The following is a 15718-nucleotide window of genomic DNA, read 5'->3' on the forward strand; positions in this document are numbered from 1 at the left end:
GCAGTAATTGCAGTTAAAAAAGATGAATGAAGGTAAAGTTTGTGTTCAATGCCAGTTTCCTCCAAGAGGACAGGTTTTTATTGCTGAAGCAGTTTCACCGATATATGAAGTTCTGCTCATTCCCAAGGTGTTATAGTCCCTACCCCTTAACTCAGGGACATCAAATATGAAAATCTTTGGCAGAGAAAGAGAGCTTTCAGAGAAAGAAAGCTGCTGTAGTTCTTTTTTAAAAGGACTATCAGCTCTTCATGTGTCAATGGTGGCTGAAGCTGAGGCAAGATGGAGACTCTCCTGCCTCCTACCTATGTTCTTCCTCTGCACCAGCTTGTGTGGGTGATTTGTTTGGGTATGATCTGGAGAAGCTGGTCAAGCATTTGTATTTGTGCATGTGTGTGTAAAAGAAGTAATTGAAAGGGAGGAAAGCTCGATCCTCACCATTTCCTTTAGTGGACAGAAAAAGCAAAGACCAAGCTGAACGTGTTTAATGTTGCAGTACTGGGAGAGGAACACAAGGTAATGGTTCCAGTACATTGACTCCCATTGACCTCCTGGGAAAATACTGTGGGTTTTAATAATAGTAACTCTAAGAAAGATGTGGAAAACCATTGTAGTTTGTCCTGATTAGACAGGAAGCTGCCACCTTCTGAGAGAGGCCTCAGTCTAGGTAGATGGTTGACTTTTCTCCAGTGCTGTGACCTCACTCCTGATCTGTGGCCAATTCCACCTTCTGTGCAGAGTGGAGAGGGGCAACAGTGGTCTCAAATGATAATCACAGTCCTGGGGGTCATGCTCTGTCCATGGCCAGAAAAAATGGTGGTAACCATGAATCACAGTCAAGCTTGACAAGGAAGTACCCATGTTTTCCCTAAAATAGCTGAGAGGACATCCAGAAAAAGAAGTGCTGAAGAAACATTGCACTTTGGAGCTGTTTGTCTTTAAGTTGTATCAAAGAATAAAACTGTGTCCTGAAAGAAACTTGGATGCAGTTGGATATATTCTGAGTTTGGAAAACAGTTGGCTAGCTTAAAGGCCAGAAATTAGGAAAAAAAGACACGGAAAAATGTTTGAGGAAAGTAAGCCTCTCCTCAGTTCTATGTGAAGGCTTTATGAGGCATTAGCTTTGTGTGAAATTTACAGGCCTCTTTTCCCCTGCAAAGGTGATCTCTCCTCTGTGAAGCAATAGGCTATTAAGAATCAGTTTCATATTCATCCTCCTGATTCATGCCACACACTTGTGTTCATTGCAGAAGGCAAGTTAAGCCCCTTTTGGAGAGTGCCCTATATAATTTTATAGTCATCTGCTGGAGGAACATAACTCAGTGTAATTTGTATTGCAAAGCTCACCTAGTGAGCAGCACTGGGTATGTTTGCAAAGCTCTCTGAAGGAGAGCTGCCATGGTGGTCCAGCAGTATTAGCTGAATCTCTGCTTTTGGGAGGTGGCCTGGTGAGGCTGTGTTGTGTTCAGAGAGTAGGGATGCTCGAAAGATGTCTCCAGAGGCAGATTTTCACTAAGGTGTTCTTGCATGCCATTTTCATGTGTGCATCTGGCTGCATTAGTCACTCTCAGAGAAGAGAGACTGAAAGGAATGCTGACTTGTATATTCCAGATGAAATGAATTCTGCAAGTTACATTTTGGTCCCAAAGACTAAACTATCTGCTGTATTTTATTGATTTGAAGGATAGTATGCTTAATTTTCTTTAGCAGCAAGCTATTGCCACAATGTCTTCAGATCCTTTTTGAATTTTTGTGTGTTCTTATTTGTTCCAGTTAGCAATAAGTCTCCTAGATAAGAAGCACTGGCATTTTAACTCCCTGCAGACCAGGCTTTTCTGCTCTGAAGCACTGAAGCTTATTAACTTGGAAGATTCATAAGCTAACATTCATTCTACCACATCTCATATTACTTGGCTGGTACTTCTTTAATAAAAAATGAACCACATACTCCATCCTTGTATTTTTCTGAGCCCCAATAAGTCCTCATTTCTTTCTGTTTATTAATTGTATTTAGCGAATTGACACTCATATTAATTGTATTGAAAAGGGGAAGTATTTTATGGGAAAACACAGCTGCACATGCACTTTTCAGATATTGCAGAGAAACAATTCCTTTGATAGACATAATCTCTTAACTCTGTGTAATCTATAGTTTTGAAGAGAATCTCTTGTGTGGGTCTCCAAAATAATTTGGAGTGGAATTAATCTCTACTGAATAAATACCTACATCCAAGCTCATCACCCTGGGTTGCCCTTATAGTTACTGAAATACTTGTGTAGTCCATGCTTCTCATGAACAAACATGGACTCTGCTGAGGCTGGAATGAATTTCCCTTTGATTATCAAAAGAGTCTGCAATGTGCTTGCACTCTAATGTATATGTTTGATCAGGTAAATCTTACCTTAGTTTCTTACTAGTTTGCTTAGAATTGAAAAATGTTGAATGAATGCTGTCACCAATGGGACAGCATATCTATACCTCCTGGCTGCTGAGTACAGAATGGGCTTAGAAGTGGATGGGTTATTATCCTGCTTTGTCTTCAGGCTAAATATCCCTCAACTCTTTTTCAACTTGGGTTCTTTTTATTGCTATTCTCTGCACTTTGTTCAAATGAAGTGCAGGGTGAAAACTGGAGAGAACAGACCAGCCAAAGCTACTGCCATGGGATGTGTTTTCAGGGACTATTTTGCTGCTGTGTCTCCTTCTCCTCTTTCCCTTGCTCACATCTGGCTTATTTTCAGACTGATCCGCTACAATGTATAGATTGTTTCTCCAAAACTGCACTGTGAGTGGTTGCTGCCCTTTAATGTGGATGCTGTTAATTATTCCTTCCCAAGTGCTGTGCCTCACCCTGCTGACAGCAGGATTTCCCCCACTCCCCGTCCCAGCACATTTCTCCAATCTTCAAGGTGATTTCCAATACTACTCCTGTTGTCCAGTGGACTGGCAATTCCTTCCAGCATAGTGTCACAGTGTCATTGCAAACTACCATCCTTCATTGAGGTCTTTAGCAGTGGTGAGTCCCACAAGACCTAAAAGGCCAACCTTTGTGGAACAGCATGGAATACATCCTACTTATTGTCCACAAGCCATTTTTTTTGCTCATAGTGAGAACCTTCATTGTACAGAGGCTGAAAATCCAGATGTGATGGGGATGGCAGTTGTGGGGGCAGGGGAAGGCCAACATCCAAGATCAGTTTTGTTTACCTGGGAAGTAGTTACTGCTGAGCTAAAGCCTTCCTTTACCTGTAGAGACCTGGAGAAAATCTTTTGTGTACAACTGTGGTGCCAAGTACAGTCACATGTTGTTCATGGGATTTAATTTTGCACAGAGAAATTCCTGAAACCAGACAGGAAAATGAAGGTCATTAAATGTTAAAGTCCCAGCTGGTTGTTCCAGATCTGACCTTGGATACAGGCACAATTAATCATTTTGAATATTTGTATTCCACTGCAGTCTGGGAAGAGTCAAGTTATAACATGTTTCTAAATTGCCATATTTTGACTTAGATGCACCTTTTAACAGAAAATATATATTAAATAGTGTCAAGTAGAAAACATCATATGGGCAAAAACACCATAGGGCAAAGGAGGACTCAGAAAATGGGGTCTTCAGGAACACCCCAAACCCTGGCTCTGGAATATGCTGACTGGAAGTAAAATGTGATTTTTTTCTACAGAAAATATTTGTTACAGATATATCTATTTATAAATAACTTGTGTTATTTTGTTGTGACTTTTTGAGTGGACAGGTTTCTAATTCAATTTTCTGTAAATCTTTTGGAATACTTTAATAACAAAAAATATCCTTGCATGACTGAATTAGTTTAATTAAAAATGATGTAAATTGCCAATTCTAATAATAATTTAAATCAGTAAGTGGGCAGCCTTGATTTATATAATCTATTATAACCTTGTTTTCAATTTATGATCATAATTGTTTTACCAAAGATAGCTTAGTCCTTTACTGGCAAAGAACCATTAAAACTTCTTGATTTGGGAAAGAATATGCTTGTAGAATAAATTTGGCTCTTTCTGCTAACCAAGACAACATTTGTTAAACCATGTGTGTTTGGACACAAAGACCTACAACTATACCCATAAAAATATGTGTATATGTATGTAGGGTTTGGTATGTGTCAGTAAGTAATAACTTAGCTTAACATATTCTTACTCTGATCTTTTATGTCTCACATTTTCATATGTAATATGATGAATGATACATTTCCTTTCTGCTAGATGATTAATGTTTTATATGCAATTTGTGTCAAATTATATTTAAATGGCAATAAAATTCAATTAAATGCACAGAAACATTTTAATGATTAATTTCATAAAGCTACCTTCAGTGTGGTACGTATATCAGAGAAAAAAGTTAATGAAAGATGTCTCATATTCAAAACATTATTTAATAAACATTTGAAATATTACCATTAATTACTTTAAGATTTTAAAACTGGATCTCGTCTGCTCTGAATGTTTCATTTTCCTAAACCAGAAGAGAAAGTGTGCTACTTTTTGAAAAGAAAAAAGTTTTTGAACTGACAGTTGATTAAATTATTTTTTTTCTTTGGAAAATTAATATTTGAACCTGGAAAAAAAAGTCCAAATGCCAAAACCAGTTTTATAACTTCAGCAAATTCTTGTTTCAGGTCAGAAATCCATAGCTTCAACCAATTCAGTAGTTTGCATTTCTATAAAAATTTAACCAGTAAAGATTTATTTCACAGTCATAGAATCAGTATAATTTTTATTGGAAAAGATGTTTGAGATCAGTGAGTCCAGCCATTAACCCAGTACTGCCAAGCACATCACTAAACCATGTCCCCAAGTGCCACAACTGCACATCTTTTAAATGCCTCCAGGGAATGGTGACTGAACTTCTTCCCTGGGCAGCCTGTTCCAGTGCTTGACAAACCTTTACATGAAGACAGTTTTACTGATATCCAATCTAAATCTCCCCTGGTGCGATTTGAGGCCATTTCCTCTTGTCCAGGTTCTTGTTACCTGAGGGAAAAGCTCAACCCCTAACCGATTACAATCTCCTTTCAGGTGTTGTAGAGAGCAGTGAGGTCCCTCCTGAGCCTCCTTTTCTCCAGGCTAAACACCTCCAGCTCCCTCAGCTGCTCCTCATCAGATTTGTGCTCCAGACCCTTCCTCGCCTCCACTGCCCTTCTCTGGACACACTCCAGCATCTCAGTGTCTTTCTTCTAGTGAGTGGCCCAAAACTGAACACAGGATTTGACATGCAGCCTCACCAGTACTGAGTACATTTAATTTCAATGAATATAATTATAGTGGTTTAGACCTCAGTACATATATTCATAATTTCAAATGGCTTATTTTAAGGCAAAACACATGTCCCTGAAGAAAATGTAATTTAAATAATAACCACATTTTATCTTCTTTAATAACACACAGACTTAAAACTTCAATTGTTGTTGAGAGCAACAATTAAAATGAAGAGCGTTCATTTAATTGAAGAAGAGCGGATTCACAGGTCATCTATTAAAGAAGATATATGAAGAAAACAAAAACAGCTCAGTGACACTAAACATCAATTGTTCCAGGTCAGACTATTTAATGCAGGACCATCTGACATTTATTTGATTCTGAAAATAACTATGGGTAGATGAGTCATTTTTCTTTAATCTTGCTACAGCGGGTGGGGGTTTTTGGTCTGTTTTTGTTTATGTGAATGCAGCTTCCCTGGGGAGCTTGGGGTGTGCAGGGCTGTGGGAAGGGGGCGCACAGACCTGCCCCCAGCCTGCAGGCCTGGGCTCTGCCCTGCTTATACCCATCCAACTGGAATGCTAAGCCAGAAAGATGTGAACAAACATGGGTTCACCAGCTGGGTGATTAGTTTGACGTGACAAGGACTGTGATGAATGTAAGATTTTTGATTAGGAGCTGGTGTGTCCAGCTGGGTTTGGAATCCAACAGCAACCAGGGAAATGGCAGCAAAATTAAAAGCCGGTCAACTTCCTATTCTGAGTGTTACTCAGGTTTGGAGCTGACGTGGTTGGTCCTCCTGGAGCTCTGCACTCATTTCACCTTTGCTTCAGTGCCTTGTTTTTAGGCTCCCTGGTTTAGCCTGGAGGCAGCTTGTTAGTCCCAGTGGCCTGGAGAGAAGGCTATGGGTGTGTGTCTGTGCAAAAGCTGCGCACCAGAATATCCACGCTCTAAAGCAGAAGTTCAAGGAAAACCAGCACTTCTCCTCACAACCTTGACTTCAGAAGTAAGTTCAAGTGAGATTTTGCTTTGGGTGTTTTCAAGTCCTGGTGAGCACGTGGGGCAGAGAGCAACATGAAATAGGTGTCTGTTGCATAAATGTTTATCTTACTGATGTAAATATGGTATGAGCAAGTGGCAGGCATTTGCAGACATTTACAGGTCACATCTGAATTCATTCTGGTGCTGAGGTAGAGATCTTGGAGGAGATCATCAACAAGACATTTCAAAACACACTTCCTACTTAACGTAATATTGCATATAGATAACAGCCTTTCAGTGAGCATCTTCTTTTGAGTGGGATGTAGGGAGGTTGATGTTTTTGTGGGCACCCCTTTAAAAAGATGCTCTTTTTCTTGAAGGAATCAGGATTCCTGTTACACAGGTAGCAGAAAGAATTCTGCTGCAATAGTAATGATTGATTTTGATTTTCTGCAAAGTAAGGGGGTGGCATTGTGCTGTTCAGATCTGAAGGGTTTATTTGTTTTTAGGCAGAAGGGACATAATGTTGAGGGTGGAGAGGGGGCTATAGAGAAAATTTTTTGGTCTGTTTTGTTTTGACAGGACAGTCTCCTGCCCCAAAACTCTGTTCTTCAAGCCAGAACAGGGTGGTGGACCAGAAGTATTCCTCAGGAATAGAAGCATTTACTCCAGGGATGTTTTTAGAAGAAGTCAAGGTAATTTTTCTCTACAGGTAATTTTTCTCTATAGGAAACATAGGAGAATTTCTTCAAGTTATAACTTTGATTATCACAGCTAAAGTTCAGTTTCATGATTAGAACCTTATTATACATTTATTTTGGGGCCCAAAAAGGCTGTATTTCTGTCTGACATCAAACAGAATGGTAAATACAAAGTTACCTCGGGGAAGATACAGAGAGCTGATTTAATGTTGAACAATCTAATAATTTGTTTTACTCTAATGTCACCAAATCTGAAAAGACCCTAAGTACAAGGGAAAAGGAGCCATCTCAATTTCTAGTGGCTTACTTTGCTCTTGTTACTAGCTAGCTGGAAAGGGTGCAGAGTGACACCTGTATTTAATAGTAGGTGTGAAAATGCAACCCCACATTATGCCTGCAAAAATGAAAATCATCTTTATAAGACTTTACTTCAGCTCTAGTTGTAACAGAGGGATCCTTTGGACTGTGACCTCTGAAGACAGCAGAGCATAACTTGGTTGTGCTTTGGAGCTGATGGAAATCTAAGGTCTGCCTGTTAGCTAGTTTCTTATTTTTCTAAATTAATATTTTGTTTCACTCAAAATAATTGTAAGTCCTAGATTTTGGCACAGAAATATTTCTGGGGATTTAGGGGATGCTGATAGCCTTCTTCAGTGCTTCTGATGGGTACCTCTGACCCTCCAGTCCCTCTGTTTATGTTTAAAATGGTGGCAAATATTACTTCTTGCTGTAGCTCTGAACTTAGAGGTTGCAATTTTCTTTGGTTTTCATTTCTGCACCTTATATTCTAATCTAATGGCTGGCTGAATGACATATGGAGCCTTCCAGGTTTTCATCCTGCTTAGCAGACTAGGAAAAAGTCAGTGTATTTCAGTAGTAATCTACTGGAGAAATCTATTTTAGATAAAACAATTACGTCTTCCATTTGTTCTATTTTTTTGCCTTGAGCTGGCATCCAGTTCTTTCCAACTCTATAAAGGTGTTTTATTGCACTTACTAAAAATGTCAAGAATACTAAACAGCAATACATAATTTACAATAGACTCTGTAGGTAATGGAGTTCTTACAGCCACAGCTTCCTGAGAGTGTATTTATTACTATTTTACTACCTGCTGTAGTATCCAGGCTCAACTTCCAGTGTACTTGGTGAAAAAACCCACAAGGCAAGGAGGGATAGGGACTACTGCTAAAAATAAGTGTGTGATTACTGGGCATTTGCCAATTTACCTAAGATAAATGGATATTATTACCATTGTTGACCATATTGAAGTGCTTTAATTGTGCAGAAATGCAGGCAGGAAAACATTAAACTAAAGAAATATGCTTGAATTAAAGTGTTGGGGTGCTGAGAAAAAGAAGTCATTCCATTCCCACAAGATTAAAGTGACCTTGGTTATGGGTTAAACAGCAAAATTAATATACTTTCCTTTCTTTTTAATGTCTGGGTTCTTTGCAGGAGTTTGCGCTGGTTAGCAATGTAGTTCAAGTTCAGATGTACATAATCAGGATGACATGATAATATGTTGATGTAAACTTGACAAAATGGATTTGCATAGGCACCAACTATGATATTTTAATGTATTAAAGCAAGAAGGTTAAGATGTCCTTAGGAAATAAAAGCACAGAGGTAAAATTGCTTTCAAGCTGTGTTTAAAGGGTAAGGTTTTTGAAGCAGTGTTTTTAAGTACCTGTGCCACACATCCTCTGCTAGGCTTTTCTTTAAGAAGGTTGTAACTCCAATTTCAGTCAGAAATAGCATTTTCTATCTCTGTATTGATTTCTGCTTAAGCAGCATGCAGAGGTTTGCTATCATTGTAGTGTGTTTGCAAAGAAATGAAATGAGCAAAAGCAACAAGTGTTAATTTGGCCTTGTTTACTTTTAATCTACTCTGGCAGTCAGTACCTCACACTCTGTGTAATAGCCCTTTATTTACCACAGGAAATACCTTAAATGCTGAGACAGGAATCAGCCTGAGTAGAGGAATATTGAGGAAATGTGTTCATGTTGGTGGCTGCCTGGCCTTTTGGTAGCCCTCAGCAAGTCAGCACACAGCTCTTTCATTATGGCTCACAGTCCAGGCACATTCTCCTTTCTGAAACAAGGTTCCAAGATTTGTCTTGTCTTACAATCCTGTTAGGAAGCATCAGGGCAGGGAAAGGCACCCACAGTGCAGGTGGCACAGCATCCAAATAGAGGGATCATGCTCTCCAGTTCATCTTGCAATAGGATCTGAGGATCAGCCAGTCTTCAGGAATTTAGTCCCTTATTGTATCATTTTCATTAGCTTTGCTTGAAGAAGCCATAAGTACATGTGGGACCACCTGATGTTAAGTGCTTTGGTGAGTGCTGGCATAATTGAAGCCATTGACTGGAAATGGCACAGAAAGGAAATGAGATGATATTAATATCCTGGAGTCATTAACTCTTGCGCATCAGATTCCCTTCTTCCATAACAAATCCGGCATAGCAAAAATGTGCAAGGTAATCAAGTAAGCTGAGGATTTTCTTTCTTTGTTTTTGTCACATTTCATTTTATATCTCTAGCTAGAGGCAATAACACGTAGCTATTGGCAATCAAATGGGGCCTGAATCCACCGGAAGAACAGTGGATTTTTCTAAGTGATCCATCTAGATTACTGTCACCTGTGCTCTATGCTTCTGAAGAATGTCTTAAAACTGACATGCTCAGTTTCATGTCTACTGCATTTCTACATGGGGCTCCCACCAACACTTGTCTGACTGGGAATAAAATTCCTTTGAAAACTGTTACTTGTGTAGACCTGCAAGACAGTATTGCCTGGGCTGGTAACAGGCCATAGGCCTTGTGCTGAATTTTCAGGGCTGCAGGACTGAGGTATGTCAGGTTTGCTTTGTCTGAACTCTTGGTGACCTGCCTGAGCTCTGTTTTACTTGCTGTAGTTGTGACAGCAATTTTTCTAATTGACGAGGTGTCTACGGCTAATTTGTTCTACTTTTGTTTGTCTTTCTATTGTACCTACATAGTTTTATGGCTTTAGCATAATGGTGTAGTATAGAGAATATAAGTCTGAGAGCAGTGAAGTGGAGACACAGGACGTAGAGGAATACAGGTAGGGGATGAGAAGAGTTGGGGCACAGGCTGGAACTGCAGACCTGATGCCTATAAACAACTCACCCATGGCCAGTCAAAAGAAATGCAGACCTGGAGCTAGTCAAACCTGGTTTTATGGATAGCAAAGTGGACAAAGAACAAGTGTATAATGTGTAAAAGGCTTGGTATACTGTGAGTTTAGGTGTGACATGGAGCTGCAGAGAGATTAAGAAAGAGCAAAGTTAAAAGCATGTGCTTGTCTTTCCTCAAAATGCATTTTTAATTTTGCAAGGACAACTGATGTATTTCTTCCCCTGTAACCTACTGTATTCTAGTGTGGAAAAGGCATCCGTGTCTCCAAGGGAGGAATAGTAGTAAAATTGGTATTGTTGGCTCATACAGTATCTTTTGTTACATTAATATTCACTTAATTTCATATTCATCAACATATTCATCAATTAATGCGCCAGTCTGCACAGTCCCTCAACCTACAGGAATATTGTTCTTTACTCTTCAATTTTGTGATGGCATGATAAAAAAATTCATGGCTTCCTGCTGTTGAGTTCCAAATGTGGACATGTATGTTTTAGCACTCTTGCCACTGGAGTCAGTGAGTGTCAGTAAATTCTCAGTCTGAACCCTCCCTGTTGAAGGATATTACTCTGAATGTCAACTATCTGTGGTGTCCTTATATCTTGTCTCACATCATTTTTCTTCCTAAAACAAATGCAGCTGCATTTCCAAAGGCTGTTAACTTAACTGGCTGTGGTTCCCCCCCCAGAGATATGTGCTTCCCAAGTATTAATTCTCTTCAATTAAGCTTCCTGCATCATGCTGCATTGATCAGGCAATTAATTGATTGCTGAAGACTTGCCTGAAACAATGAGTCAGCTGTTTCTGTTCCCTGTGAGTTACTCACCGCCTGTTTTTTCAAACTCAATACAGCTCAGCAATATGGCATTCATTTGTAGTTTGGTGTAAACTGGCGCCCTTTGGTGCATACAGCACTGTTGCTTGTCTTTGTTTCACAGCTCAAAGGACAGTGCAGCCTTATTTCTAACATCACTACTGAAAGTTGATGGATGGAGGTCAGTAAATTGCTCTGTGTTTCTGTTTTTAAACAATGCAAAAATCAAGTGGCCATTAGCTGGGGCCTGGAACTGTAAACCTAATTCAGTTGTGGTGTGTTGTGATGCTGTGAATACACATGCTTCATATTCTCTACAGTTATAGGAAAAGAGCATCTTGTTTCTCCTGATGCTGTGAGAATTTATTTCCTCTGTAGAAGCTATTTGTTTAAAATGAAAACTTAGACAATCCTAGGATAAAAGAAACAAAATACAAAAATATGTCAGACCACAACTAAGTAGAATAATTGCACGTTCAACCTTTGCCCTGTTAGTCAGAACAAACCCCAAAGCATTCAAACAGGACTTGCAGAGCTTGTACCTGGGAGGTATGACTTCTGGTGGCCAGACAGATTAGCACGTAGTGCTTTCTGTTCTAGAGTTTCAAAGCAAATTTAAGTAACAGGGACTAGAAGATAATATTTAAAGTAATAAAAAGCTGTAGGGAATGTTGATTAAAGAATGTAGTCCATTACATCCATGGTGTTTGAACAGTACAGCTTTCTGGAAGTCTGCTGCAGGTTGCAGCTTGTAGCAATCCTGTCCGTCTTCTGAGGGTTATGGTTTGCCTCCTGGGTTGGAGAAAGGGCAGTGGAAACAGCGATATTCAGATCCATGGTGGAGACTGCTTAGGCACACAAAGAGAAGGAATTAATTCTGCAGTGAAGTCAGACCAAAATTTAATTTCTGTTTTTTCCATCATGAGAAGAAACGGAATGCTTGATCTCAGGGAAATGTCCATGTGCAGACATGCCTATTCTGATAGTGGCACAAGCCTTTAGCTTTGGCACAAGCATTTAGTGTTAGATGAAGCCAATCCCAGGACTAATTTTTTTTTCTTTTACTATAAATTCTAAATTGGAAATCTAAATATCAAGTGAATGCTACTTGCTTGGACAACACATTGATACAGAAATGTGCCTGGCTGGCTCACTACAGAGTAAACACAGCTGTAGGATGAGTTGCAGTAAGTGAAACAGTGAAAGGGAACGCTGTAACTATGATTATTGATTGAAAATATACTTATACATTCATATATTTTGTTTCTGGTTAGTATCAGGATGGAAGGAAGAAATTTTCTGAGAAATCTATGTATGAACTTTCAAAGTTTTTTTTTCAAAGCTATCTTGGAGAATTATGGTATGTTGGTTTTTGTTCTGTTTTGCTTTGAGAAGACATTTTTATAAGCATTCTCGTTTTCAAAGACTTATTTTAGTTGCATCCAAATTCCAGATCTTTTGTGCGCTATTTGTAAGAAAAATAGTCATAATGGCTGTTCTTGAGCTTGTCCTTCTGTTGTACAAGAGTCAGGAAAAGTAAAATTAATGAGATTTTAAAGACAGAATCTATGGTGGTTGCCTGTCATACTTCTGTGGATGTGGTTTGTATCCATTTTGATTTAAAGCAAATTATTTCTTCAAAAATCAAAGAGTGAAAGAGCTGGGTCCTGTGTGAGTAGTCAAAGAATATCTCAAGTTGTAAGGGACATTGAGTCCAGCTACTGCACTATCCTGTGTGTCCCTGCAGTGAAGTCCTTGACTAATGACTGTTTTCCCCTACTTGTGCATGCATAACACAAGCTTCTTTTCTTTATGTCCTCCTGTTTATTCCTTGACATCATCAGGGCATTCATTTGTGGCCATACATACGCAGTGAAGCATCACGAGTGACAGCAAGGTTGCCACTCTGGTTCTCCTGTAGAGAATGTATTCGTATGTTACTGGCATATGTCAGTTTAATCAGTCCTACCTTTCTGTCCAGCCATGCCCTTCAATTGTGACAACCTAATCTGAGAGAAGCAAATGTGGTTTAAGAAATTACCTGTGTCAAACCAACATTTCAACTTAGGTTTGCTATTTTCTTCTATGACTATAGAATAGCTTATATATTAACTGGAAAGGGCTGCTAAAATGCTTACTGCAAGGATGGGCTCATTTGTTGAAAGACTCACTCATCTTAATCTTGAATATTCCCAAAATTGCTTTTTGAGCATCTTTTGATGCTTCCTTCAAGCTTTCAGCTTGGTGATATATGGAAATAGCTCTGTGGCATCTATAAGAGTACTTCTGGGCTGTCTGAATGCTTACTGCACACTAGTTAGATAATGTGTATGTTTGAAGGATGTATTCCTTCTCCCAAAGAGGTGAAACTTGGCCTATTTATTGACATGAGTGAGGTCATGGATTGTACTAGTTAGCCGCTACCCTGTGTTTTACTCATACTAAACTCTCTACAAGAAGCACATTCAGTGCAGCAGCTTCTGGGCAGCTCATAGATCCAAATAGAGATAAAGGAGAATCCTGAGGTACAGACTAGTTGGTTATTTTCGTTACATCTTCATTTTCTGATTTCTCGCAGATGCTTGTGAGTATCAACTGCCTCGTCTGCACATGCTTAAGGCCATTTTCCTCTACAGTTTCTGTGTTCTTGCTCCATAGTTCACTATATGGTGGGCCTTCTGGGTGTCCTGTGATGTCCTGTTGACCCTAAGATACTTTTGTTTTTCTTTGTTTTGTATTGAAATGTCAGGAACAATATGAGAACTGTGTTACAGCCAGAATCGTGTTTTCATAGGATAGCATGGTGCTACATGCCATGACAACCTGTGAAGAAGTTTGAAAGTAAGGGAGTTTGCTGAAATAGTGTTGGAAGACTCATGGCTGGGGAAACCAAAGCAGGTGCAATGTCACCCATACTGCCATTTGGAAGTTGTGCTTGCAGGGAAAGATTTTCCAGACAGCTCCTGGGCTTTGTCTTGGAAAGGGAGTTAATTGGCTTGCTCAAAGTAAACAGATGGGATGTGGTATTCAAGCTTGCTCCTTGGCTGTCAATTTCTTATTCAGCACTATCTGCCTATTAAGTTTAAATATTGGCAGAAAAAAGTCAATGAAGAATAAAGAGAGAACAAGTTAAAAAAACAGAACCAAATAGAAATGGAAACAAAAAATGGCAATGGAATCACTCTCCATGGTCCATGAGGAAGATGGTGACTCAGGAGAATTTGTTCATACATGACATGTGCAAAAGGTGCCTGAGGAGAAAGGATCATGGGCTGCCAGAAAAAATGGCAGTAACTGAAATGATTGTCAGAGGTATTCCAGCCCAGAAAAGCATGGGGGAGAAACCCAGCCAAACTGTGATGGCAGTGTTTATAGCATACAGGAGTGCAGCTTGATCCATTTAGAGTAAACAAATTATTTTTGTCTCGTTCTGGGAAAAAGACTCAGTGGACTTGATCCAGTTAAAGTGGAAGCAGTGGAGCAGGAAGGACTGCTGTTTTTGAGCAATAGCAAGGGCAGTGGAATCTCCAAAGCTCTTCTCTTCATTAGGTGAGGGGAGAAGGATGTGCATGTGGCTGGGTAGCTTACCTGTCACTGTCACTCTGGGGAGAAAGAGAAGCATGACATTAGGAAATATTTCAAAAAGAACCAAGAGTGGGATGAATGGACAGGTGGAATAAAAGGAAGTGATTAGTCCTGAGAGACATTTTGCTTTGCAAGTTTAAGAGGTTAGAGAAGCTGTTTAATGACCTCTTGGCATTTTGACTTCTGTAACCTTTTTACAGAAATGAGCATTTACCAACACTCTTTCAGTCTAAATGGAACAAAAATGCAGTCAACTTCTCCAAGACTTCTCATACAGTTTACCACTCTATCCTCAAGCCAGCATGAGAAGAATGGTCTGTAGTTAACTGACTTTGTTGAGGAATTTTCAAATTTAGATTTTGTGAGAAGGTAAAATCCTTGGAGGAGCAGAGGAATGCACAAAAGGTTAACTTTAGAGCTCAGAGCCACTTCAGATTTGCAAATGGCATTGTCATTCTTACAGAAGCCCTGGAGAGTCAGGGAAAGAGTAATTAGGGAGAAGTTCATAGTAGGTGAGGAATAATTAGGAGCTGCTGAGAAATAGCTGATGAGGACATCTCGGAGAATGCCTGGGAAAAAGAGCACTGCGGCTCATATCCTACATAAATGAGGTACACTTGTGATCAGAGGTTGGAGTCTAGATATAGGGTCTCTTTTTGCACCCATCAGTACTCTTCAACTCCTACACCCTTCCTTGCCCCTGAACCCCAGTACCTCCTTGTCTGCTGAACTATTGTTGCCTTTCAGATTATAGTAGTACCTAAACCTGTTCTTCCCAGATGGGGCCCAGAGATGAGAGGCAGCTGGACCCAGATGTCAGCAGAACATTAATGTTGTCCTGGTATAAAGATTTTCAAGTTTGACTCTAAATGCTGTCTGCTGTTTTGTTTGGGGGCTGATCACTAAAAGACACGATGTCCTCACATGTACTCTTGACATGATATGACACTGTAGGGAAAATGATGAAGCCCCAGCACTTTTCTCTCTACACCCAGAGAGAAATAATGTAGTCAGTCAGTATGGTAAAAGACAATATGAACACAGGCAAAGTAGTAGTTAGTTAGAAGATGATCTCTGAGCAGTAGTTTTGGAGTGAAATTCTAAACTGTGGAGAGTCTAGAGGTAGTAGGTTGGCATATGAGTGTCTGAAGCTAGTACTTCCACACAGAATTACTACTTCTAGGTGAGATCCTATGACTGTGGTGAAGTCTGGAGACATTTTTAGTTCCTCAAAGCAGGTCTT

Source organism: Camarhynchus parvulus, chromosome 1 (assembly GCF_901933205.1).
Source record: "Camarhynchus parvulus chromosome 1, STF_HiC, whole genome shotgun sequence".
NCBI classification, from domain to species: domain Eukaryota; kingdom Metazoa; phylum Chordata; class Aves; order Passeriformes; family Thraupidae; genus Camarhynchus; species Camarhynchus parvulus.